This window comes from Marmota flaviventris, chromosome 4, assembly GCF_047511675.1.
Source record: "Marmota flaviventris isolate mMarFla1 chromosome 4, mMarFla1.hap1, whole genome shotgun sequence".
Classification (NCBI taxonomy): Eukaryota; Metazoa; Chordata; class Mammalia; order Rodentia; family Sciuridae; genus Marmota; species Marmota flaviventris.
In genome coordinates this window covers 22,422,433-22,447,665 of record NC_092501.1, presented here as the reverse complement: position 1 = coordinate 22,447,665, position 25,233 = coordinate 22,422,433, and the positions used below count along the sequence as shown (strand labels likewise).

The following is a 25,233-nucleotide window of genomic DNA, read 5'->3' as shown; positions in this document are numbered from 1 at the left end:
TATCTTTGTTTATACCTGTGACATCTGACATACATCTTCAGTCCTATAACTATATAATGGTTACTTGTGTGTTCTTGTCTCCACGTGATCACTTTAGCTGTCTCACCTTGTTCTCTCCTTGAGAGAAAAGATGTGGATTATAGTCATTTTTACAGACCCCAAAGCAGTTGGTATAGGACCTTGCTCATGCTAAGTTTTAGTATATTACAAATCTTGCTTGTTTTTTCTTTGGTCATGATGTGTCATGCTGACACTAAGAATAGACTGCAGAATCTGATTCTATATCCTTTGCTAAGTCCATATTTAAAGGAAAAGGGAATTTAGTCTGCATGGAGCCACCATACAACCCATTCATCGAACTCCTTGGTATTTATCCAAAAGAAATAAAATCAGCATATGGCCATGGCACACGCATACCAATGTTTATAGCAGCACAATTCACAGTAGCCAATTTATGGAACCAGCCTAAGTGTCCATCAACAGATAACTGGATAAAGAAAATGTGGTACATATACACCATGGAGCTTAACTCAGTCATAGAGAATGAGTTTATGTCATTTGCTGCTAAATGGATGGAACTGGAGAACATCATGCTAAGTGAAAGAAGCCAGATGCCGAAAGTAAAGGATTGGTTGTTCTCTCTCATATGTAGAAGTTGGAAAAAATAAACAAAGCAAAAGGAATAAACATGGGATCTCATGAAAATAGAAGGGAGACCAATAGAGTACAGGAAGGGGATCAGGAAAAAGGGAGGAAAGGGGCATCCTGGGAGTGTTTCTACCAAATTCTGCTATGTTAATATATGAATATACCACAATGAATCCCATCTTATATATAATTATGATACACTAATTAAAATAATAATAATAGAACAGGAATCATTAGAGCAAGTGGCTCAGGAGAGAGGAGTGCAAGGAAAGGGGAATGAGATTAATCAAATTATGTGCATGTAGAAATATGGTATGATGAATACCACTACCATATATAATTATAAAGCACCAATAAAAAATAAAAATTCAAAAAAAGTTTAAAATGAATTGGGGAGACTAATGGGATTGATAAGTGTGAGCCCAATATAGAAATAGCAAGATTCCACCACCCAACTTGAAATAATATGGTCTGGTGCAGACTCCAAACTTTATTTCAGAAGGCTTGTCAGTGAACTAAAATATTTCCTTGGCAATCACATGTAGAACAATATATTTTCTGGAAAGGAATGAGTGACTCCTAGCCTTGCAGAGATGGCTGGGACTAGTGACATTCCTTACCAGGTTCCACAGGGAGGATAAAGAGCCAATGATGCCCTCTTTAAGAAAAGCAAAATTATTGGTTCTGTGTTTGTTAAAAAAAAAAATGTATTTATTATATAAAATTTAAAAGAGAAAAAATATTAATATAGAATTTTAAAAATAATTTTGATCATGTTTTTCGAGATTATATTGCATGTGATTTGAATCCTGACTTTCCTTTTTCCATCAAGAAATCCATTAGAAAGATTTGCCCATGTCATTAGATTTTTTAAAGTAATGACGGTATGCTTCTACACTGTTTCCATACACCATAACTTATTCAATTAATTGAATAGGGCCATATTTAAATAATTCTGGTTTTTCAGCAAGAAGTAAACCATCATTTGTGCTTTTTGAACTGCATTAAATTGAAAGTATTTGGGGGGAGGGAAACCATAGTATAACTCCTTAGCCCCACTGCAAATGTGCCTCAAGGTCTTTTAATGTTAATGGAGAAAATTTTGCTCTTTCTTTCCTTGTATTCTGGGATATCACCAAACAAAATACATAATGGGAACGTGAGTTGATGAGGTGTATGCTTGTCTGTAATAAGACTATTTTGTTAAGTCAATTATCTTCCAAAGAAAGTAGCCGAGGACATTGACTTCCCTGAGAAGAAACAGTACTTCATTTCTGTATTAGGCACTAGGTGTTTTACCAAGGTGAACTATGGACAGGAAAGCAAAGGAGGAATTGCCATGGAAATCGACAGAAGAGGGTAAGTTTGTTCTTTATGGTATCCACCTCCTTCTTCTGAGCTCTCTTCTCTGCAACAAAGCTCTCCCAGGAGGAATTGGGTGAGCAGTGAGTCACCCAACCCTGTGGACTCCACAGTCAGGTAATCTCTTATCTCCATCTCATTTATAAAATGCAATTAATATCCACTTTGAAAAATTAACATGGGTTTTTAAATTAATACCACCAACAACAACAATTCACCCTTGTTGTAAATTAGGGGAAAATAATAATATACCTGCCCAGAAGCAGATATTTTCTGTGGAATAAAATATCAATCCTATCTATACGTGGATGCTAAGCATATTTGTAGATGGAAGTAGCCAGTAAAAGTCTACACATAGACACAAACCCAAATATATTCTTTTAACAAATTTGATTCTCTTAAAGCCTTAAGATATAATCCTGTATATGTAAAAAAAATAGAGATGTAGATGTATAGATATGGACATACATATATAAACATAAGTTGAATACTTAGTCACAAATAGCAACAAAAAAATGTACCAAATGCTTCATGTACTCAAGGGTATTTAATTTAGTAACCCAAGGAATCTTATCATATCCTTCATTCTCTGATGAAGAAAATGAATCCCAGGTTTTCTCCTGACCTTCCACTGGGCCTCTCCAAATCTAAAGACCATCCCTCACTACAGGTCACTCTGGTGTTACTACTACTAGTAACAGCACTGGGGCTGTTTATTATCTATCACTGTATTGTTATCATTTGTAGCATCATTAACAAGCATTTACTGCATGTTTGGTTTATGTAAGCTAAGCGATTGATACACACTCTCTTTGTGGTCCATGGTGCCCTTTGACTCAGGTCTAGTACACATATCTTGTTTTATTAGTGTTGTTTACCTGATTTTGTTTTCTTAGAGAAACAGTCCCTATTTCACACAGTATTGGGGGGACTGCCAATCAAAAAACAAAAAAAAAAAAAAACAAGGGAGAGAAATGAATTACAGTAGATGGGGTAAAGAGAGAAGATGGGAGGGGAGGGGGATAGTAGAGGATAGGAAAGGTAGCAGAATACAACAGTCACTAGCATGGCAATATGTAATAACGTGGATGTGTAATCGATGTGATTCTGCAATCTGTATACGGGGTAAAAATGGGAGTTCATAACCCGCTTGAATCAAATGTATGAAATATGATATGTCAAGAGCTTTGTAATGTTTTGAACAACCAATAATAAAAAAGACATTTTCTAAAATAAAAAAAAACAAATTAGAACTAACAAACAAAAACACGCACAAGGAGAAGACACATAGCTAGAGCCCAATCATCTGTACAGAAGTTGCCAACTGTGCTGCGGTTCTCACTCTTCCCAACAATGCTCAGTTGCTTTGTTCTTCAATACTGTGAGATTCAGTAAAATGGTTTTTCATTGCATCCTGTAAATAAAATTATTCTTAAATATCAGTTAGTGACTTTGATTCATGTTGCCTGCATTTGATTACTGCCCTTCAATCTGCAGATGAGGCTTCTGAGACTCAGAAATAAAATCAAAAAAGCATGATTTGGAGAGAACAACTTCAAAAACTCAGCTGATTAGTAAACAAAATTTAAACACAGCTTCAGGATGAACCCCCAAATCTGTGTTCTATTATGAAGTTTGCCTCCTAAGTTCCTAAGTGTCACTAGTTTTGTCCCTCATAGGCCTCTCATGGATCTAAGATTCCACAGGTTAGGGGAGATTGGAGAACAATATGAAGATGAGCCCTACTTTTACTGGCAGCAGGAGAATATTAATTCATCTTTAATGATTGCTCAGTTGGTCACAACTGCTGTCACCTAGAATTCAGGAATAGAAGTCAGAGGACTCTGTGTGGGGCCAGATACAAACTTGGATTCTGGGAAATCGGTGGATATCACAATGGAGCCAATGGTGTCAGGGCAGTTAGGAAACTAAGGGACTCAGGAAATTGCTATTGACCAACCATTATGGAAACATTTCTGATTTGTTTCATTATAAACCATGGGTTTGGCCATTCCAGTACATAAAAACTAAACATCAGACCTGGATATAAGATTATCTTTGAAGGGATTATTGTGAGGGGATTCGAGTGAAGCATTCCAGGCAGGGGAAAAAAATAGCAATATCTGGACCCAAGTGCAGCTCCCAGTGTCCATAGGTAGAGCTGGAGATTTCCCTCCCTTGCCTTCAAGTACTGCACGGCCCAGTTTACAGGCAGCTCAGTGGCTCTCCCCTAGGGTTCTAAACAATATGTTTTTAATCTCTTCTGCACCTGGATTGTAATGGTGAAGAAAATTCATAATGGGAAATGTTCACATAGTGCATGCAATGGGGGGGAAAAAAAGAAAGAAGATCCACAGTTTGTTAGTGACTAATTGCAAATATGACCACCTCACTGGATGAGATGTCTGTGCTCCTGCTCCCCTACAGCCAAGGTCTCTGTAGTCTAAGAGGCAAGGAACAAGGGAAGCCTACTGCCCCCAGAAAGCAAGGGCCTGGAGAGCTTCCCCTGAGGCTTCTGACTCTAGGGATAAACTTAAGAGTGTGAAAGAAGCTATTCAGGATGTGCAGTTCAAGGTTTCCTAAAGGGAATATTTTCCCCAAAGGTTTACCTTGCAAAGAAACTTCCTGTCTGAAACCATATCCCCAATAAGAATGCACATACCCTTTGTGCTGCTCTGATCCCTGGCAAAATAAATCACGTGTCTATATGTTTCCATCCTTTGCACATCTCCTTAAACAATACCAGGTGCTCTCCAATGACCACATAGAGATTTCACTTGGCATATGCTGAAGCTCTCTGTGCCTAATGAGCAAGCCTGATTTAAAACACAGTTCATGTTTAAAACAGAAAAGGCAGGCTTCAGCCCTCTCTCCTTTCGTCACTCATTTCTCTCTTATAAATAGCAAATAGCTTATTCCTTCATGAGACTCTGCATGAGTTCCCACTATTCCATGTGAATTTCTTCCATAAAACTGTTAACTAGAGCCAGAAAAGTAAGCAGATGAATTGGGCCTGAGGGGATAGTGTACAACGCATTGTGCTCCGAGAAAACTTCATTACTTTAATTACCTAAGAAATAGAAATGGTTGGCAGGGTAAGAATCTCCTTCCTCAGCCTACACGATAATAGTGGCTGCGTGAGATTTTCCAAATCCTGCCATTCATCGATTACCCTAATATTTTTTTACTAGAAGCAGATCCATTGATCTTGGTGTGTACAGTATGTGCCTTTGATAGTGGCTGAAGGGGGTTTGAGGTGGTCCAGGGAGTAGGGAATGAATATTTACCAGTCACATTATGTGCCATCTTCTATTTGATGAGCAGTTATTGTATACCTACCCTGTGTTGTGTGCTATTCTAAAATCACAGCAGCAAGAAGGCAAAGTCCTTGCTCTCAGGAAGTTCATACACTAGCTGGAGCAGGAGGAATGGGAGAAAATTGTCCAAATCATATACATGGACGACATGATTCTAGATGGTGAGAAGAAGAAATATGAAGATCTGGAGGCAGAGCTATTGAAGAGATAAAAGAAAATGTGAAAATGCCCTGGAGTAGGAACTAGCTTGGCACATTCAAGGATGGAAAATAAGGTTGGGCCAAGGAGATGGATCTAGCCTCACATGTGATAGTTCAGTTCTGCCACTTTTTAGCTTCCACCTACTACTTGGAAAAGTATATATGTCCAAAGAAAATAAGTTCACTATCTGGAAGAGATATCCTCACATTCATTATAGAATTATTAACAATGTTCAAGGTATGGAAATTGTGCACGCGTGCACATACACACACAAACACACGCACACACACACACTGGAATATTTTTCAGCCTTGAAAATGAAAAAAATAATCTTGGCATTTGTGACATTAGGGATGAACCTGGAGGGCATTGTAATAGGGTGAAATAAGCCACTCACAAGATAAAGCCCACATGAGCTCATTTATATGGGAAATCTTAAAAAATTGACTCAGAGAGTCAAAAGGTACTTATTGGGAGGTTAAAGGCCAGAGAAATGAGAAACCTTCAGTGTCTAGATCACTATATGTGGTTAATGACACTTCCATTACAGGGTTTTGTGGGGTTACTTTATAGAATGTATATGGACCACTTAACAAATATTAAGATCAGAATAAATTATATTAGTTGCTTCCAAGATTGTTGTCATTAATTTCTCACTATCTTCCTTGGTCTTCTACAATGTATAATACTCCAAAGCAAATCATTATTCTATCAGTGTCCATATCCTGAACTCCATGCAAAAAATGCTCTTCTTCACCACCCTCACCAACCCTTTCCATCAGCCTGCTCTGAAGTTCCACATCTTAATGATTCTTCAAAGACTCTCTCCTCACACTGGCTCATGTGTTATTTAATTAGATATATTTTGCTGGTCCATTATCCAGTCTATACTGTCTTCCCCGGTGATCAGATACATCAGAGTAGACCTCAAGGTTTTGTAGCAGCTGTTCTCCTCAAGTCTTTTGACATGGGTCTATGCCAGGAAAGCAAAGATCAGTTTAGGTAGTTAGCAAGATTCTAAAATAGAAAACTAATTACAAAAAAAAAAAAAGTACCAAACAGTAGATGGGGAGGAAAGTCCAAAACTAGCAAGAGCAGAAAGTTGCTACCTCCCTTAGGCCATGAGGTAAAGGGATGAAATGGTATTTGCAGAATCCTCAAAACTGACTACTTTGGTGGGGCAGAAATGGTAGGAGGTGGGGTTGAGCGTCCAGCAAGGGGACATGCTCACTGCCAGACACACATAACACCTCACAACCTGAGCCTCTGCTATGACAGTTGTGCAGCACCTACAGGATCCCAGGAGTGAGAAGATGACTACGACATAATTCACCTTTAAATAAGTTAGTGATTCTTATTTTCTTAAGAGAAGGGGCAATTTCTGATGACCGCAGATTGCCTGTCCCTCAGCTTCACTTCCCAGCTTGAGCTGGCTGCAGGAAACAAGCCTGAGGCTTTGGAAGGGCAGTCTGCAAACCAAACCTAAAAGAGATAATTAAATTATTAAAGTACAAGGAGCTCTGAGTAGTGCTGCCTTGAGTCATGTATAATAGACTATGATACACAAATATATGCACAAGATGATCACCATAATAGCAGAAATTAAAATGATTTGAGGCATTATAAGCACTATTTACTCGTAAAGTAATAGAAGTTAATGTTTTCCAGTTACCTTAATGCCCCAGCCCTGCCCTGGTAGATACCCCAATGCAAATATCCTCAGGTTATACCAGCAGCAACAACAGAAGCACTCAGAGTTTTTTAGGTCTCACCTGTAATGCAAACTTCATGAGACCTGAACATCAGATCGTCACACTGCACTGGATAAAGGAGAGAGACAAAGGTATGAATATTAAGGTAGCTGATAGTTTTGTTCATAAACCATGAACAAACCCATGCTATATAAATATGTATTCTATATTATTCTCCCTTATAAAATATAAGATGCTAAAGGTTCTAATTCAAACTCCAAAATCAGAAATGCTAATTCATATCCCAATTTCAGAAATGCTAACAGAAAAATTTATCTCAGCATAAATAAAACATAATAATACATGCAATTATATATTACAACAACAAATAACGATTGGGCATCTATTTTATAACAGGCACTGTACCAAATACTTTGGTATTCATTAAATTTTACAGTAAATACAGGTAAGAAAGGGTTGGTATTTAACTCCCATTTTAAGATGGAAGTTAAGGAACTTGCCCAGGGTTACAAAATGATTAAGTGATATAGTCAGGATTCAAACATCAAATTCAGGCTCATACCCACCTGTTTGTACTGCTTCCTCATGTGATACTTGAGAGCTTTCAAAACTTGCTTAGGTTGGGAAAACCTTAATGATATACACATGCATACATGTAAACATATATAACAATATTAAGTAGGAAATGAGGCTAGTTAGGATTTTAGAATTTTTGTTCTTGTGTTATTTGTTGTAATCATATATAATTACATGTATTATTATGTTTTATTTATGCTGAGATAAATTTCTCTGTTTTGAGATATATATATATATATATATATATATATATATATATATATATATATATCTCAAAACAGTGATTATATTTGTCTATCTATCTATCTATCTATATCTATTATAAAAACAATGATGTGGCCTAAGGAAAGCTGGGATACATGATTACATGTGGGTGTTTAATCATAATGAAGTCTGTTTGATTGGTGGGCCCAGACCACATATCTCTCATTTCCGTATACCCCATGAAACTTATTCTAGTACTCAGACTAGAATGCTCAAGAAATATTTTCTCAGTGAGTGAATTAAGCTATTGTGTGTATGCAAGGATTATGGGTACTATGATGCTAGGTACAGAGGGTCTGGAGGACCACACCTTGTTCTATTAGAACCTAGCTCACCAATGTAATAAGGTGTAAGCCAAAGGACATGCCAATTAGAGAGTTAGATTTTTTAAAAATTATATTGGTGCATTTTCAAAAAGGGGGATGGTCTCCTACATTTTTCACAGGCTAAAATGATAAAATATTTATTCAGAACTCACAATTAATCCTTATAAGCAGACCAGAATTTTAATTATTCAGTCATCTCTCTCAATGGTCTTGTTTGTGCCATCCTCATGTCTAGCAGAAACTGCTTTGTGAAAGGATGGAGACCATTTTTACCCAAGTGCATCAGCTCAAATTCCTATAATTACACATCATGGTAAATATTAACTCACTCTAAGTGCTTAGCCTCATTCCCAAAGCACCTTCTGAAGAGGAAACACAGGCCATTTTCCCCTTCCATGCTTAACTTGAAATCTGTTTTCTTTTGTCTGTTCATTGGATGCTTTCTTGTTTTGACTTCTAATTAGCTCTGCACTCCTTGAGTTACAAAATGCAGTGCAGCATGAGGATTGAGATATAAACTGACATGTGGAGAGTCTCAGCGGGTTGCACACAGGATAAGCAGAAACCAGAAGGCTTGCTTTGTCATCACCTGCTTGGAGAAACAGCAACTCCCTCCTAGGCATCAGTTTCCTTAGTTCAACCTGTTGGGACCCTGGAGCACCTTTTCAATTTCAGTAAATAACTCACATGTGTCTAAGTCTCATTTTTGTATAAATTCCAGCACTTATGGTTAAAATTAACTCTGTAGATTTCACAAGGTAATCGAGGCAATATCTTAGTCAACAGAATTTTTCTTATTTTAGTGGTAAAGGGGCAAGACATGAGATGTTTCTGTTCCTACTGGCTAAGGATTTCTGTGATCTGGTATTTGTTCTGCCTCCAAAGTAAACGGATTTTGGTTCAGGCCATGTGCTCTGAGGATATAACACAGATGCTGTGTTTTTTTTTTTTTTTCTTTTGTTTTTATATTCTGCATTTTACTTGGCAGACTCATCTGGGATACATAAGGAAGATCACATGTCATAATTTAATCTTTGATGTCTATACTCCCCACCCAAGTGTGGGAATTACATAGATAGAGTCTTGGAGGGAAGGAGAGGGATAAATGTAAAATGAGATCTCTAGATACAGGAGCTAAAAAGACATTTTAGATCAAGCAGATAGGATTCGCTGGCTCTGTCCCTAAACTTCTCTAAACGTCTGTGGTTTCTGTTACTTCTTTTCCCTAATTACATATTTGCTCCCATCTTGGTTCCTCTTTCCCATTCTGACAAAAAAAAAAAAAAAAAAAAAAAACTTTCATTCTAAGTGATAAGCTGAGTGACGAGCCAGGATGGGAACCCTTCAATTCAAGTTCTTTATCTACTAGCAAGTTTAGGATTGGGTTGGAGCTCGACTTCAATGAATATATACTCTTATATGCTGATATCTTCATTCATAATTCTTTCTTTGCCTTGATCCATGAAACTTAACTGTGAGTCTGATTTTGGGGAGACTTCTTATAAAGTGTATATTAAATTTTCAATCTTCCTGTAAGTTGCCCCAAATTCACTGTGAGAAAAAGAAAATTTCTGTGATTATGTTCTTTTGGAGTCATTTCCTTAGTTAAGCTATGGTTACAAACAATGCATTTAGGAAAAATCACTTGATAAAAGATAAACTGTCAGATAGAGTCATTATGTGTATTAACTTTCTGGATAACATATCAACACATTTAAACAACTATCCAGTATATGTCATGTTTAAAATACTAAAGAACTTTGTACCCATTACGACACCAGAAAGGCTTATCATTACCCTACTACTCACATTAAATTCAGGAAGAATGATAGTAACTTTTACAGCAGGAAGGAAGGGGAGAGACTATACACACAGGTCCAAAGCTTGATGCTATATGAACTAAATGTGGATGCCTTAAGTCCACCAAAATTCATCTGTGGAAACTTTATTCCAAGTTTGATGGTATTTTGAGGTGGGGCTTCTGGCAGATTTCTAGGCCATGAGGACAATGCTGTAATGAATGAGGTTAGCACCATAATAAGAGACCCAAAGAAATCCCTCATCCACTCTGCCATAAGAGAACCCCGTGAGAAGACAGCCACCTACACAGCAGTACATGGGCCTTGCCAGACACCACATCTGACAGTGCCTTTACCTTGGACTTCCAGCCTCTGCAGCTGCAAGGGATAAATTTTGCTGTCTATAGGCCACCCACACCCAGTGTATGGTATTCTGCTACAACAGCCCTGATGCACCGAGACACTAGGACTTTAACTCTGCCTTATACTATTTCCCTTATCTAGTTTTTCTCAATTTGTGAACCATTAGAGAAAATACTCCATAATCTATTGATTATGTTCCATACTATATCCTTCTCTTGGAGAATTTATACCAGAAGTAACCTTGCTTACTATGAATGTGAGCTGATTTTTTTCAGGAAGCTCTTCTCCTATTCACCTTTGATACACTTCTTCCCCCAAGAACACCCATAACATCTTACAGAAATATTAGTGTCTTAGGAGTGCAGCTGGAGGAAGTCACATTGAACATGATCAGAGCACCATGAGCTATAGGACAGCCATTCACTTCGGTTCCTGCCTATAACTGCCTACCACTGCCTACTACTCCTGAATTCCGAAGGCTTGCTTCTGTTATAAACAAGTTTGGTCAAGTCAATCTGGTATGCTACTTAAACTCTTAAAAACCTGCTGTTTCTTCTTCAATAAAATTAGTATAATAATAATAATAGTAATAATAATAAACCTTAAAGAGTCTTTTTGAAAATTAAATGATATAATACATGGAACATTCAAAAATAGAGTAAAAACTCAATGGGTAATTGTTGTTATTGCCTCAATAATCACTATTTCCATCTGCTGCTGCATCCTGTCATAATGGTATACTTATATAGGTATTGCTGCCCTCTTAGGAAATGATTTGAGCCTGTTTTGCCACCTATGACAAATGAAGGTCATTGATCCTTTCACAAAACCTACCAACTTCTTGTCAGCCCTTCACCTAGCACTGACCTTCTCAGCAGTTGATGCATTGACCTTGTGAATGATAAGAGGTAGATAATTAGCCATGCTCTTAACTCATCCAGATCATCATACCAGTCACTTTAATGTGGGGTGATAAAACTTGTAATTTTTATGACGCTTATCCGGCAGATCCAAACTATAAAATATGCGTGGAAAGAGAATGGAGAGCCGGAGGAAGTGCTACCTGAGGTTTATAAAATATGACCCTAAGAAATGCAGTTCAATCCCATCACCAGCCTTCAGAATCAAAGAGAATGGGCAACTGCAAGGAAAGTGTGCACAAAAAGAATCTCCCGTGCTCTCCTCTCTTCTTCCCCTTCTTTATATTTTAAGAATTCACTAAAGTAATCTCACATAAATAATTGCAAATACCACCTAGGTGTGTTGGGGTAAAATGGAGTACATATCTAATATCATGATGGTTCAATCTATTTTCTCCCATAAATAATGGATACAATCAATATCAGCCAAAACCAAGTTTTAAGAGTGTAGTCTAAAGCAGAGGTTTAAGGCACCTAAATGCCTGCAGTTGCATTTTCTGATATTTTCATCATCAACATAACAGACGTCCTCCTCCTCCCTGACCAAGTAGAGATTTTTCATGTGTCTGCTCACATTAAATTGTCAACAATCACCAGATTAATTTGTCCTATTTGCTATCTCTATATCCTCTAAAGATTCAAACTTGCTCTATTGATTCTCTGTCATGTAAGTATTTTCTATAAGTTAATTTATTCATTCAGATCACATTAGTAGCTATTAGTAAGGAACACACTTTAGTAAAGGTAAACTAAATACTCCAGATGAGTTAGAAAAAAAAAAATTGATGTTCTTATACTAATCTCCCTTGCATGTGGAAAAAAAAATCCTACTCTTTTCCCTGAGGATAGCCATGTAGGTACGTACCTAAAGGGTTAAAGGAGATATTAAAATTCTAGTGATTTAAAACACAGGATGACTTTGGAGCCCAGTGATATTTTTCATGATTTTAAACTCCTTTTGAATTTATAGAATCAAATAAGTGCATAAATATATCTAAGTTGATTTCTTAACTACTAATTGCCTCTGAAGGTAAGTTCTTTTTCTGTGAACTAACACAAACTAGCCAAGGCAGTTCCTACAAACTAAAAGTTAAAAGATAAAGTTCAACCCAACCAATCTGGTTACCCACCTTCTTACAAAGACTTCTTTCCACAGGAAGCCTGCTCCACTTGCTCTTGGGTGGGTCTTAACCTCTGAGTCCTGATTGACTATGATAATGATTCACAAAAAGCCTACACGCTGAGAGCACCTGCTATTCCTCTAATTAATTCAATCAGGATCTACTCTAAATCCTTGTTCAAAGTCAGGACCGTGAGCTAAGATCATCAGTATCACCTGAGAACTTTAATTAGAGATTCAGAATTTCAAGCTCCATCCAAAACTACTATAACAGAACCTGTATTTTAATACAACCTCTTCGTGGATTGGATAGACATTTAAAAATACATATGACTATGTTTGTCTTCAGAACATCTTGTTTAAAGACAAGGCTTGGGCATTGTTTCTCAAAGCCTAAGTCTTTGAGTGATCATCACCATTATCACAGGTGGAATGGTGGAATGCAAATTTTATATGAGGTACATACCAATTAGTTCAATTTAGCCATTGCACAGTGTATGTGTGTGTTTATGTATGTGTGTGTATATATATATATATATATATATATATATATACACACACACATATATACAACATACGTGTATATATATATACGCACACATGTATATATATATATATATATATATATATATATATATATATATATATATATTTTCCAAAGCATTATATAATATATAATTATGTAATCTTTCCAAAGCTGTGACAAAATACCTGAGAAATATCAGGTTAAGGGAAAAAATTTATTTTGGCCCAGAGTTTCGGATTTTTTAATCATGGCAACTTTGGGCTTTTGGAAAACCAGAACATAATGGCAGGTAATTCATGGTGGAACAGAGCTGCTCATCTCATGGCAGGGAAAGCTGAGAAAGACATAAAATGGCAGGGGACAAGATACATTGTTCAAGGACACACCCCACACCCCCAGTGACCTACTTCCTCCAAGTGAGCCCCACCTCCTAAAGTTTCCACCATTTCCCAATAACATCATCATCTGACAAACAAGCCTTTGGCAAACATGCTAGATCCAAATTATAGTAATTATTGTAACAACATGAACAGTCTGTGGATGTGGCTCAGTAGTAGAGCATTTGCCTGGAATGTGTGATGTACCGGGTTTGATCCTCAGCACCACCCAATAATAAATAAATAAAATAATGATATTGTGTCCATCTGCAACTAAAAAGATTTTTAAAAATTAAAAAATTAAACAAAATATGTACAAGAAAAGAAAAGTAAACAAATTATTACTCCAGACTTACTGAATCAGAAACTCCGGGGGTGGAGCCCAGTAATCTTTAACAAGTAATGCAGGGGCTTCTGATGACGCTGAAGGTTAAAACTTCTTGCTTTGGAGGATTTGCCAAATTTGTCAATACAGTCACAATGTATTTCCTACAGTTTATGTATCAGAGATGGGCTTAGAACCCAGAAGTACAGCATTAGAACAATCAGGGATAGGTATGACACCAAAAGTAGCATAATTTATTGAAACAAATATTTCTCTTATGTCTATGTGAACCAAAAAGTATGTATCTCAAGAACCATGCCAACTTTCAGTCAAGGTGTGTAAAGTCAGGCTAAGAAATCAAACTTTATTCCTGGAGGCAGAGCTAAATGAACCTCTGGGTCTTACCTATTCCTGAAGCAAACCTTATCTCCTGACTTCCATTTTCATAAGCTAATGAGCTCCCTTATAAATTAAGCTATTTTGAGTAGGTTCATCTTTCCTTTGAAAGAGAAAATTCTGGAGTTAAGTCATTTCACACATTGAATAGAAATCTTAGAAGAGGACAGTACCTCTTATGAGAAGTTGCACAACCTGTTTTCAAACTTCCAGAGATTAGAAATTCACCAGCTTCCATGATAATCCTTTCCAATTTAGAAGATGATTATAAGAATTTTCCTTCTATTTCAAACTGCACCCAGAAAAAGTAATATTTTACAATCACCAAAATGCCTAGTTTCCTCCACTACATAAGAACCCTTTAAACAGTTAAAGTACAACTAATGCTCCTCAATGTTTTCTTTAAGTAAACATCCACATTTCCATTGTAAAATGATTTTGAACACCCTCTGCAATATTTTTGACCCTTTCTGATTGGCATTTTATCAGTTTCTCTTAATTAGTGCCTTGCAAATGGATGCTATATTACTGGTGTGATTTGATGCATACGGAAAATACACCAAACATTTTCTTTCTTGGAATATTAGATTAAAGTTTGCATAATAGCCATGCACTCTCCATGTTGCTACCAACAAATATTTGTGAAACAGTTAATTCTTCATTGGGTAGAAGAGAGGTTACCAAAACCCACTAGGGAAAGATATATTTTTTCCTTCTCTCCAATTCATACAGTTCTCCCACCTCTCATTATTACTCTTCATTCAGTGAATGTCAAGGACGCTTTCACTCTTCTGGTCAAATTAGTTAATTGACTATCCACTTGTGGTTATTTGTAGCCACTTAGACTGTTAATAAAAACTTCCCTTCTCTACTTATTTTTAGCTTGTCTACTTCTCTAAATTTTGTTTGTTTTTTGCATTTATAATTTGTGGATAACTCCACATATATTATATGGGATAATATAAATGGGACTAAATGAGATATGTGTAAATGGATATCTTTTAATGATTAGCATATATTCAGTGCTCAATGTCTTGGTCTAAAAATAATGACAGTGTTATCATGAGCTGACTTTCATGCATCTTCCCTACCTTACGATATTTTTGTTCTTCTATCACTAATTCTTGGATCACTCCTAATGAGAACTTCTCTAACATATAGACTTGCTCTTTGATGGCTTTGTTTACAGCCAAGAAATGGAGTTCTTTCACATAAATCGCTATCCTGTGACATACCCCAATTATGCACTTGTCCTATAGCCTCTGTGGACAAAAAGATACTACTTTACAATTATCACATTTTAATTTTACCTTGTCAAAGTCCAAGATTCCAGCATTTTAAAATATGTTTACTCATGATATATATATATATATATATATATATATATATATATACATTCATATATATATATATAAATTAATTCTTTAAGCCTGATGGGATAAATTTTCTGATTAGTTAAGAACCATATACTTCAAGTAAAATAGACACAATTCACAATTCAATCCAAAACTATTGGCAAAACAACATACTAGCAAGTTAGTATGTTACAATGATTGGATATATACTAAATGTAAATCTAGGTAATGGAATTATCAGAGTGGGAAAATCTTGAATGGTAACTTGGAAAACACTACTTTTGAGTTTGAACTAAATTCCTTATGAATATAGACTAGTGAACAGCAGTGGAGAAGAGAAAATTTTTGCGTGGAAGTATATTTTGAGTGGTCTGGGGCAGGAATGAGCAAGGTTTATATCATGGAATGAGCATCCCTACTGCCTTCCAACCTTTATTTTTCTAGGGAAAGTAAATATTTCCACTTGGGTTCTCTACTTGTGTTTATTACCATGGGTTTTGAAAACATGCCTCAAACTCATAGGTGAACCTTCAGCATATGCTAATGATTTAAGAGATCTGGCCTGGAATGATCATGCTACCGGTTTACACCAGGAATTTGCATTCCAAAGAAAAAAATATTGTAACTATGGGAAAATATTTTATCAAAATCTTTGGAGGTAAATAAAGGAGAGATTTAAAATTATGATTAAAAAAGACACTAACGTGTTTTTCTCTTTTGATTAATCTTCTCTGTATTGTATGAATACCCATAATATTCAAGGTACCATCTGGAAAACCAAACATAGGAAAGCTGGAGAGCTAATGTTTTATAAATCTCCAGATTCCAATAGTCTTTGGTCTCCAAAGTATTATAAAATAAATACAGAAACGGCAAACTTGTCTCTTCTTTTCCAACTTTCTGACTCATAGTAAACTCGTTTCTGTTATGAGACCTGAACCGTATCTCCAATTCCCCACAACATCCAGATTGAATTATTTTTAAGGAGTTACTTTAACATGGTATAAAAAAATGATGGAAAACCTTTTCATGTTTAACATTTTCCTCATAAAAATATATTGAGTTAATAATTTGTGCCAAATTCTACTAAGTGCTGCTGGGAATTCCCAATTCCCAATAGGGTATTAAAGCAAGCACACCATTATCAATAATACATAACAGCATTAAGACAAAGACATGGGACTCAAATTCCAATCACTGTCACTAAGGAAATCATTGGGAAAGCAGTCAAATTTGAACTCAGTCTAGGCAAAAAAATAGTCAGTATGATTAACCGTGGGGAGGAATTGTCAGTCAATGTTAGTGGTAGGAGTATGTTCATATATTATACTCCACATTTTTTTTAATGAAATCCTAGCAAAATAAATTCAGATAAGTGTGGTAGTACATGCAGGCAATACTAGCTGGGTGTGGTGGTGTACACATGTAATCCCAGCAGCTTGAGGGCAGAGGCAGGAGAGTAGCAAGTTTGAGACCACCCTCAGCAATATAGCAAGACTAAGCAACTTAGTGAGACCCTGTGTCAAAATTAAAAATAAAAAGGGATGGGTATGTGGCTCATGGTTAAGCATCCATTGGTTCAATCTCCAGTACAAATAATAATAATAATAATAATAATAATAATAAAATCCTACTAACTATAGACCTATTATGTCCTGATTTTTCATTTAGAGGGTGTAATAATTAATTTTATCTGTTTAATTTGACTGGGTCCAGTTAGCTAGTAAACATTTTTTCTAGGTGTGTTTGTGAGAATATTTCTAAAACTGATTAGCATTTAAGTTAGTAGGCTGAGAATATTCATCATCACCAACATAGACTGAGATCATCTAAACCATTGAGGGCCCAGGTAGAACTCTCCCCGCCCCCACTGACCCACACTCCTCTCTCTCTTTCTGTCTTTGAGCAAGGATGTACATTTTCTCAACCCCTATGAGAGTGAAGATTCGTGTCCCTGGATCTTTGGATTCCAGGATTTATATCACTGCCCCACCTTTGGTTCTTTAAGTCAGCTTGGGAGCTGTACCAAGCATTTCTGGTTTTCAAGACATTAGACTTAGATTAAATTATTCCACTGTCCCTGGATCTCCATATATTATATCTCTCTTATATTATTATCACTGAGAGATATTTATATGAGATTAATATTATTAGAGAGATTTATATAAGATCTTTATATATGTTTTATAGAGATATTTATATTTATGTATTGATTCAGTTTTTCTGAAGAACCCTAAGGAATACTGAGGGTAAGTTTTGTTTGGTAGGGCACTTTGTTTGATTGTGTTCATTTGTTTGTTTTTTGTTATTTTGAAAGGTTTTACTTTTATTTCTTGAATTCTAGAAAACTGATTCTCTTTCCTCAGCTTTACTGAGGTATAATTGGCAAACAAAAAATGGTATGTATTTAAGGTATACAATGTAATTTTTGATATATAAACATTGTGGCATGATTACTCCAGTTAGGGTAATTAACATATCCATTTCCTCACATAGTTATCTTTATTAGTTATCTACAGTTTTTGTGGTGAGAATACTTATGATTTACTGTCTTTAAATTTATTCCTTCAATGTAATTAGCTATAGTCACCATACTATGTGTGAAGTCTCCAAAACTTACTCTTACAACTGTTAGGTTTTATCTTTTGATTAATATCTCATTTCTCTGTCCTTCAACCCCCAATAAACACCCTTCAACTCTTGTAAGTTTCACACATAATTGCAGTCATGCAGTCTAATCTTTCTGTGTCTGGCTTATTTTAACCTAGCACAGTGTCCTCTGGGTTCAGCCCTACTCTCTCACAAAGCACAAGATTTTTTTTTTTTTTTTTTTTTTTACAATTTTAAGACTGAATAATGTTTCATGACATACATTTTGCATGTATAAAATGTTATTAATATATATGAGCCATTTCCACACCTTGATCTTAGGGGTCTAAGGCAGGAGAACCACAAGTTCCAGGACAGTCTCAGCAATTTAACGTGGCCCCATCTCAAACTAAAAAAAATAAAACAGATTGGGAGTGTAGTTCATTAGTAGAACAGTACCACACTAAAAAAACAAAGGAGAAAAACTATCTCCCAAATGCTGACATTACAGGCATGGAGCACCACAAGTTAAATAATGTGTTGTACAGTTGGTCTCTGTTATTCTTTATTCTATTTCAAAGTATTTGTTCTTTGGACTAAATCAATTATCATGTATCTTTCTCTAAGTAACTGTCATAAATATCTTCCCTTCTACCTCTTCATTCCCAACATATTGATATAATTAACATTGTTTAGTAGCTACCTCCCCATATTGATTTTCTGTATACATATCAATGCACGTTTTCCCTTTTTAAAATTTTTCCTTTTTGATAAGATAGCATAATATAACATATATTCGTCTCTACATTTTTTTCCTGTCTGACAAAATTAAGACAATTTTATTGGATCAATGCATGTAGATACAATTTTTATTACCTGCATACTAATTCATAAAATAGGTGATTATGACCCTTTCAACATTTCCCCTACGATTGACATTTATGTTATTCTTAAGTATTAGATCATAATGCAGTAATAATTATCTGTGTATATTTTCATAAGTATTAGTACTTTTATTTCATCATGATAAGTAACTAGTTAGGAGATAGTAGAAGTGAAGCAAAAACATATTATAATTTTAAGATTATAGATTGTAACCAGACATGGTGGCACACTCCTATAATCCCAGCACCTTGAGAGGCTGAAGCAGGAGGATCTCAAGTTCCAGGAGAGCCTCAACAATTTAGTGAAACCCTGTCTAAAAATACAATTGAAAAGGGGGTAGTGTTACTTCAGTGGTAGAGCATCACTATGATAAATCTCCAGTACTACTGCAAAAAGTAAAACAATTTTAGATAGCCATTTTACTGCATAACATGGAGACTTATCATGAAGCCTACAGCATATGTCTTACCAAACGGTGAAGGATGGAGAAAGGAGGCAATATGGCAGCCATTGATTACATGAGGCTACTGAATATTTGAAACGTGTCTAGTCTGAACTGAGGTGTGCTATGTGTTAAATAAACATTAGATTCCACAGAATTACTAGGACAAACAAAATGAACATGAAATATCTCACTAACAATTATTTTCTTTGCAAATTGTGTTGGTAAACCATTGGGTTAAATAAAAATATATTAAAATTAATTTCTCTATTTGTTTTTAAATGCGGCTACTTGTTTTAAATTACAACTGGAACTGTAGAAACAAAAAGAGTGATTAATTGGAAGTCTTTACATGTTTATTTAATTTAACAATTTTAACTGATATCTAAAAAATAAAAAGGATACATAATTATGGACTATATTATGATGCTTTGATTCATGCTTAAATTTATAACTTTTTAACCAGTTTAAATGTATCTGTCTTTTCAAACATTCATCATATATTTATGGTAAGAATATTCAAAACCATTTAATCTAGTGTTTTAAAATATACATTGCATCATCATAGTCAACCTATTGTGCAGAAACACATCTGAACTTTTTCTTCCTATAGTTCACTTATTATTAAATGATTGATTAATCTATTTTCCACTAAATTCAGTTGCCATTTTATTTTATTTTTATTTATTTTTTTATAACTTAAATATACACAATTTTTATTTGCCAGTTTTACCTTAATAAAACTGAAGACAAAACAACAGCAACAACAACAAAAGACCTTTCTTGACTTTCTAGGAAAAAAGTCAGTTGCCATTTTAAATATACATTAAATTCTTCTGTAAAATAAAATTTGTTTCTGAATTATTTTTTTCTATTTTTTTATCTCCTTGCTTAACCCTATCATAATAGCATACCATTAATAGTGTAGGAACTTTCTAGAAAATTCTAATCTGATATAGATACAAATGCTTTATTACTATTAATCACCTTTTTTTTACTTTTTCTTAATAATTCTTGTAATTTATTCTCTTTTGTGAAACTGAAAATTGGCTTAGTATTTTCTTCTATCCCTTAAAAAAATGTCACTTGGTAATCTGTTTCAAAAAATGTTAATATAAGTATATTTTTTTAAAAATCTGATATCAAGTTACATATGTATATGTGGAAAGAACTGTAATTTTTATGCCATTAATTCAACTGAGTAGTGAATAAGTCTGTTACTACATTTATCAAGCTCTTGTTTTATGCTCCTCAATAACATTTTATAGATTTCTTCATATTAGGTGTTATATATTTCTTATTAAATTCATTTCTACATACTTTATAGTTTTTTGGTCATTGTGATAAATTATTCTTTTCTATTTTCATCTTTGACTTGTTTGGATTAAAAAAACTACTTGGATTTATAGATATATTTTATAATAGAATTTTAAACAAATTTATTAATTCCTATTTACTAGTTTCACATGGAATTTTTTAAATGCAGGCAAATTAATCAATATTCTTAGTTAATTTTATTTTCCCATATCATGACCTACTTCAAAATACATTATTTTATTTTAATTAGACAAACTAAAATGTTGATTAATATTGATGATATCAATCATCCCTCTTCTTATCCAGATTTTAATGGGATAGGTTTCAACACTTCACATTTTAAAATGATGTTTGAAATTAATTTGGGGTAAGTAAATAAAATTCTGTGTAGGTTTTCTCCTATGATTACTATTTTATTCACATTAAATTTTATTTGAAATAAAAATGTTCTCCATTAATTTTTGATACTTTTTATCTAAGATCTAATAGATGCTATTTTTAATTTACTTTGAAAATATTGTTCATATTTTGATAGATTAATTAACATTAAAAAATTTTGACATTTTCAAATAATTTCAACTTGCTCAAGTTATTCTATTCTGATATATGATTTATTGATATTTTATTTTGTATTTTCTCAACTGTCTTAGACATGTTTTCTATAGCTTTACACAATAGTTTCGAGGTTCAAGTCAATTTTTGCTAACCTATAAATATTTTACATTTTTTAACTAATATGTATTATTTGTACATATTAATGGTGATTGTTGGTGATTTCTGTGTATGATCAAATCCAACCACCATATTTCCATTCCTAGCCCACACACTATTCCCAGTTCCTGATAAGCACTAGTCTACTTTCAGGTCACTTTTCAGCTTATACATGTGAGAGAGAGCATATGGTACTTGTATTTCTGTGTCTGGATTATTTTACTTATCATATGTCCTCCAGTTCCATCCACTTTGCTGTAAATTTTCGAAAGGATTTTATTTCTAAATTTTTATTTATTTATTAACCTTTATTTTTATTAATTCTTTTTAGTTATATATAACATTAGGATTCATTTCAGCAAAATTAGAAAAGCAGGATTTCATAAAGAAAAAAAAAAAAAAATATATATATATATATATATATATATATATATATATATATATGTTTTCTTTATCCATTTATCTGTCCATAGGCACCTAGGTTAATTGCCTATCTTAGCTATTGTGAATAGTTCCACAATAAACATGGATACACTGATATCTCTTTAGCATGATGATTTCATTTTCCTTGGAAATATATGCCCCGAATTGAGGAACTGGGTTATAGGGTAGTTCTGTTTGTTTTTTTGGGGGGAGGGGAAATTTATACTATTCTCCATAATAGCTACAATAATTTACACTCTCACCAACACTATAGAAAAATTCACTTTTTCCACACAATCACCCACATTTCTTATTTATTTGTTTGTTTGTTTACTTATTTATTTATAATAATGGCCATTCTAAGTGGGAGAGATAGTATCTCATTGTCATTTTGGTTTTCACTTCCCTGCTGGCTAATGATATTGTACATTTTTTTTCCTAGCCATTTGCATTTCTTCTTTTGACATGTGTTAAATCATTTGCCCAATATTAAGTAGATTACTTGGTTTTCTATTACCTTTTTATTTTTTAATATATTATGGATATTAGCCCTCTGTCAGATGAATAGTTGGCAAACATTTCTCCAATTTTGCTGACTATCTTCACTTTGTTGATTGTTTCCTTTGCTGTGCAGAAACTTGTTAGCTTTAAGTAACTCCATTTGTCAAGTTTTGCTTTTATTTCCTGTGCTTTTGGAGCCCCATCCAGAAAATTGCAAGTGCCAATGTCTGGAAGCATTTCCCCCTGTTTTCTTCTAATAGTATCAGGTTTCAGGTTTTGGATTTAAGTTTTTGTTTCATTTGGATTTTTCTTAACAGAGTGAGGTAAAGGTATTAAGTTTCAATCTTCTGCAATCTTATTCTGGACACCCTTAGCACCATTATTGAAGAGGCTATTATTTCTCCACTGTTTTATCAAAAATCAGTTGTCTGGATGGGCACAGTGCCACATGCCTATAATCCCAGCAACTCAGGAGGCTGAGGCAGTAGGATTGAGAATTAAGAGCCAGCTTCAGCAACTTAGTGAACCCCTGAGCAACATAGTGAGACCCAGCCTCTAAATTAAAAAATAAAAAGAATTGGGGATGTTGCTCAGTGGTTAAGTGTCCTGGTATCAAAAAAAAAAAAAAAAAAACAGTTGGTTGTACATGCCGAGATTTGTTTATTGTTTATTGATTTACTATTCTGTGGCATTGGTCTAGGTGTCCCTCTAGAAACCCAAAGGCATGCTCTTTTTGTTATTATGGCTCTACACATATGTCTTAAAATCAATTATTGTGATGTGTCCAACTTTATTCTTCTTGTTCAACATTGCTCTGGCTATTTGTGATCATTTGTTCTTTCATTTGTAGTTTAGGATTCTTTTTTTTTCCTCCTAGTTCTATAAAGAATATCTTTGGTATTTTGATAGTGATTGCATGGACTCATTTAGGCTCTTTGGGTAGAATGGATATTTTAACAATATTAATTCTTCTAATCCATGAACTGGGGGTCTTTCCATATGTTTCAATTGGGAAAACTAGAAGAAGTGAACAAATTTGGGATACATATGACTTACCAAAATTGAACCATGAGGACATAAAGACTCTGAATAGACCAGTGAAAAGTAATGAGGGGCTGGGTTTGTGGCTCAGTGGTAGAGCGCTTGCCTAGCATGCTTGAGGCACTGAGTTCATTCCCTGGCACCACGTAAAAAAATAAACAAATAAAATAAAGGTATTGTGTCCATCTACAACTAAAAAAAAATTTTAAAAAGTAATGAGATTGAAGCAGTAATATGAATTCTCTCAAACAAGAAAAACCCATGCCAGAGAGCTTCATTTCCTGCATTTTACCAAAAATTTAAAAAATAAAAAAAAAACAATGCCAATTTTCAAACTGTTCCATAGAACTGAAAGTGAGGAAACTCCTCCCAACTCATTCTATAAGACCAGCTCTACCTTGATGCCAAAAGTAGATAAGGGAACAACAATGACAACAAAAAGAAAATTATGGACCAATACCCCTGAATAAAGAGGCAAAAAATCTCAAAAAAAAAAATACTAACAATTCAAATAAAGCAACACATTAGAAAGATCACTCACCATAATTAAGTTGGTTTCATTCTAAGGGTGAAAAAAATGGTTCAATAAATGCAAATAAAGTAATATAATACATCACATTAACAATGAAGAACAAAAATAATATGGTCATTTTAATAGAGATAGAAAATGAATTTGATAAAATACAACATCCATTCATCATAATAGCCTGTGCAAATTAAGTATAGAAGAATTATGCCTTAACAATAAATTCTCTATATGACAAACCCACATTCACTATTAGACTGAATAAGGAAAAGCCAAAAACATTTCCTCTGAGATGAGAAGCAAGGGTGTTGACTCTCACCTTTCTTATTCAACAGTACTATAGGGACAGAGGAGGCAGGGCACCAAAGATAGCAGGAAACAGTTTTATTTGGCTGCAGCCAGGCTCAGAGGGCATAGCTTTTGCTGTAATCAGTCAATCCCCTGAATCACAAGTTCAAGTAGTTTCAGAATTTTATACCCAACATGTAAGGGGAGGGGCTCAGAAGTTCACAGTCTGCAGAAGTTCACATAAAAGCAGTAATTTTTTTTTCACTGTTTTGGGCAAGTTAACCCTTCAAGGACAACACCTGAGAAAGGGAGATCTTCTTGTCCCCTTTCTTTCCTCCCCCTGCCAGCTGTTACCATGGAGCCTTATTAGTAAAGTCCCTTATCTTAGGAATGTAGATATCTCTGTGAAGCTCCAGCTCAAGGCCAGAGGCCTTGTTTACATATTTCTGCAAACTACTATACTGGATACATGTCTGTGAAAAACTAGTAAGGGGTGTCTAACACCTGGAGTGCTGATTTCTTCTCCACCAGTGGCCAAGTAAAACAGAAAATAGGAAGTTTATCTACATTGAACACTTTTGTTGACAGTCCTAAAATCAGCCATGGTGAAGATTTCTGGAAAAACCCAGTTAAGATTATCTGTGGAGAAAGGGGGTGCCATTACAAGAGTACTACAGGTTTTAGCCAAAGCAGTTAGGCAAAAGAGAGGGGGGGAAAAGGCACTACAGACAGGGAGAGGAGGCCAAATCACACCCATTTGATATAGGATTCTATATATACACACACACACACAAAAAAAAAAAAAAAAAAAAAAAAAAAAACTATTAGAACTGAGAAATAAATTCAGTAAAATACCAGGAAACAAAATCGACATGTGAACTCAGGAGCTTTTCTATATGCCAATACAGAAATTGCTGAGAAAG

General features: G+C 34.7%; 1 pseudogene; it reads left to right on the top strand.

Moving 5' to 3' along the window:
* The first annotated feature begins 518 nt into the window (after positions 1-518).
* Positions 519-25,233, top strand: part of LOC114088522 (NEDD8-conjugating enzyme UBE2F pseudogene) — a 48,565-nt pseudogene continuing 23,850 nt past the window's right edge.